Source organism: Arachis ipaensis, chromosome B05 (assembly GCF_000816755.2).
Source record: "Arachis ipaensis cultivar K30076 chromosome B05, Araip1.1, whole genome shotgun sequence".
Taxonomy (NCBI): domain Eukaryota; kingdom Viridiplantae; phylum Streptophyta; class Magnoliopsida; order Fabales; family Fabaceae; genus Arachis; species Arachis ipaensis.
This window is the reverse complement of record NC_029789.2, coordinates 96,310,536-96,314,493: the sequence shown is the minus strand read 5'-3', so window position 1 is coordinate 96,314,493 and position 3,958 is coordinate 96,310,536. Positions and strand designations below refer to the sequence as shown.

Below are 3,958 nucleotides of genomic sequence, written 5' to 3'. Positions count from 1 at the left end.
TTTGGCAGGGTGGGACGGAATTTTTCGCTAGGTTTAGTATTTTTTTAGCAAGGGGATATTTTTGTAATTTTTTTTTGTCAAAATCCAACTTCTCCCTAACCCAATTTTTTTAAACAAAGATAGGGAGACTCGAACTCGCGACCTCTTAGTTGAGTATAGGAAGACCATTTGACCTATTACATTAGTCCACGTGTAAGCGAGATTCTCCACCGTCTTTACTGGGTACCTTGAACAAGCGGGATTAACCAACGGTTCTTGTTCAAAACAAATATCAATCAATGTGCAAGTGAGATTAACCACCGTCCTTATCCGAAAAAGGATTAATCATTGTCCTTGTCCTAGCATAGCTCAGTTCAATGTGCAAACGGGATTTACCACCGTCCTTGCCACGAGAAAACATTAGTTTACAGTAAAGTCTTTAATCAGCTTTTGAAATCATTAAATTCATTAACCATATTCTCATTCAATTTACTAATTCTTTCATCTCGTGAGCGAAATAACACCATCATCCTCACAACGGGCGGGATAAAACCTTCGTCTCCACAACTACACTGCAACCATGGAACAAGCGGGATGAGACCTTCGACCTTGTCCGGTGTTGGTGCCAAAGCAATAACAGATCAATACACCAGCGGGATAACACCCAGACCTTGTCACAAACAAATATTCAGTCAATACACAAGCGAGATATCACCTAAACCTTGCCAATCCAGCCATTCAGACCATAATCAATCATTATCAGTGTTCTTAGTAATCTCATAAGTAATCTCATAAGTAATTTAACTCATTAACCCCAATTAGTTATCCATTTCATCAATTCGAATCTATAAACTCCCATTCATGTATCAGTTTTCCAATTTCTTTAACATGTGAGCGGAATGAAATCCCCGTCCTCACCACAAATGGGATAAAGCCACCATTTTCGCAACATGTCATCCGATTTAACCAAGCATTTATCCAACAATAATTCAATTTAATGCCTTCAATATACTATTACGCCTTCCAGAGCCTAAAAATTAGTTCTCAGATCTTAAACGAGGTTATAGAGGTGAAAAAATAATTTAATAGGCAAAACCAGTTAAAATCAATATTTTCTAAAAAACAGGACAGTTGTGGGTACGCATACCTCATGCGTACGTACAAATCCATTTTTGTGCATACGTGCAGAAATGCACACGAAAATTGTTCAATTCCAAAATACAACTCGTAGGTATACATGGGCTGTGTGTACGCATGATTTGGCCTTTGTGCGCATGCATGGTATGCGCATGAAACTATTTTACTTCTGTAACACCCCTCATGCGTCGCATGGGTCGTGCATACGCATCACCCTAACTTTCTGCAACTTCTGCAGAATTCAGTTTTTAACCTTCAAAATTCAATTTCTATAACTTTTTGTGCACTTATTCATTTAGATGATTTTAAAGGTCTTTTCACTAGCTTTAATTTGAGATAAATATATCTCAATTCCAAACTCCGAGCATCAAGTTATGGCCTGTCGAAATTGGTTGAAAACCACAATTTACCAATTTTCTGCACAACGCTCATTTACCAATTTTCTCAATTCATTCCATTCCAATACCACCCAAAGCCAATTCTAGACATTACCTTTACACAACTACCAATTTCCATTCATTCCCTAGCCATTTAAAATCTAATCAACCAATCTATCCATCAGGGGCCTAACTCCAATTCAATTTATCACTTCCTAGGTTTTTCATCTAAATCAATACCAACAATGTACTTATTCAATCAAATCTCACCAATTTCTCAACAAATCATAACATGACAATTATCCAACTTACTATAACTTACCAAATAGGGGGATACTTCTCCCTATCATAGCCTCCGATCTAATTTTCACACATATCACCATAATAGGCAATAAATCCACGATCTCATATCCAATTTCATTCAAATCAACACATATTACACACCAAGCAATTCAATGCACAAAATCATACCAACACATAATTCATCATCAACGTACACTATTTTTCATTCAATCCTATCATAGCGGCAATTAACCTAAGTCTTCACATAGTGTTATACAATGTCTATCCGAAATTAAGACCCATACCCATACCTAGGCTTTCCAACACTTGACTTTCCTCACCAAAAAGAATGGACCCAAGCTTGATCAATCCTCCTCCAAACAAAAGCTCCACCAATCAAATGAAGCAATCTCTCCATATCAACTCAACCCGAGCAAACCCAACTTGCACCCAACATCCACCAAGCAATCCAAGCTAATCCATATAATCTAATCACAATAATTATTTCAACATTCATACTAGAGTTCTTACTTAAAATTAAGGATAATGAAGGAATTAGGTTTCCTTACCTTAACCCACTAAATTTAGTAATGAAAATCACCAAAAACTCAAGTTAGAAAACTTCTATAACATCAAAATCACCAAAAATCCTCAATACCCATGCTCAAAACACAAAATTAGTTTTGAATGAGAAACTGGAGTTGGAATTTCGAGTTACTTACCAAACTAATCGGATAAAATTAAAGAGGAGGCCATAAGCTTCGCGTGGCCCAACAGTGCTGCGATTGGAGCTCCATAGCAAAAGTTATGAGCAATCAAAGATGATGAATAGGTAATGTAACAGCCCAGACCACCCGCTAGCACGATATTGTCCGCTTTGGCACACAAGGCCTCACGGTTTTGCCTTTGACGATAGGGATGATAGCCTAAGCCCCCCACACTCACTCGTCAAAACGCGTCATGCTAGGGAGAGGTATCCACACCCTTATAAGGCATGCTTCGTTCCCCTCTCCAACCGATGTGGGGCTTACAATCCACCCCCTAAGGGAGCCCAGCGCCCTCGCTGGCACATCGATCCGCTTTGGCACACAAGGCCTCACGGTTTTGTCTTTGACGATAGGGATGATAGCCTAAGCCCCCCACACTCACTCGTCAAAACGCGTCATGCTAGGGAGAGGTATCCACACCCTTATAAGGCATGCTTCGTTCCCCTCTCCAACCAATGTGGGCCTTACAATCCACCCCCTAAGGGAGCCCAGCGCCCTCGCTGGCACATCGATCCGGGTTCTGGCTCTGATACCATCTGTAACAGCCCAGACCACCCGCTAGCACGATATTGTCCGCTTTGGCACACAAGGCCTCACGGTTTTGCTTTTGACGATAGGGATAATAGCCTAAGCCCCCCACACTCACTCGTCAAAACGCGTCATGCTAGGGAGAGGTATCCACACCCTTATAAGGCATGCTTCGTTCCCCTCTCCAACCGATGTGGGCCTTACAATCCACCCCCCTAAGGGAGTCCAGCGCCCTCGCTGGCACATCGATCCGGGTTCCGGCTCTGATACCATCTGTAACAAAGGCATGCTTCGTTCCCCTCTCCAACCGATGTGGGCCTTACAATCCACCCCCTAAGGGAGCCCAGCGCCCTCGCTGGCACATCGATCCGGGTTCTGGCTCTGATACCATCTGTAACAGCTCAAACCACCCGCTAGCACGATATTGTCCGCTTTGGCACACAAGGCCTCACGGTTTTGCCTTTGACGATAGGGATGCTAGCCGAAGCCCCCCACACTCACTCGTCAAAACGCGTCATGCTAGGGAGAGATATCCACACCCTTATAAGGCATGCTTCGTTCCCCTCTCCAACCGATGTGGGCCTTACAGGTAACAAAAGGGTTAGGGCACTCTCTTCTTCCCCTACCGTGCCCCTCTCTCTTTCAATGAGGATGGAGTGCTAAATTGGTGTTGAATGGAGGGGTTTTATAAGTGTTAACTTGGGTTTTGAGTCCAACATGGTCCCGTTTATGATTTTTGGTTCGTTTAATCTTATCTTGGATCAAAATTTTTAAGATAAATATCCAGAGCGTTTTAAATATTTTTCTTGTTATTTTTAAAATTTTAACTTTTTCACTCATAGTACCGAACAAATTTAGGTCAGTAAAATAAATTTTAATACCAGTATA

At 41.6% G+C, this 3,958-nt stretch overlaps 1 protein-coding gene across 1 annotated transcript in view; it reads left to right on the top strand.

Moving 5' to 3' along the window:
* Positions 1-3,958, top strand: part of LOC107643736 (sodium-coupled neutral amino acid transporter 2) — a 15,152-nt gene that overhangs the window by 5,464 nt on the left and 5,730 nt on the right. The window lies entirely within an intron of this gene.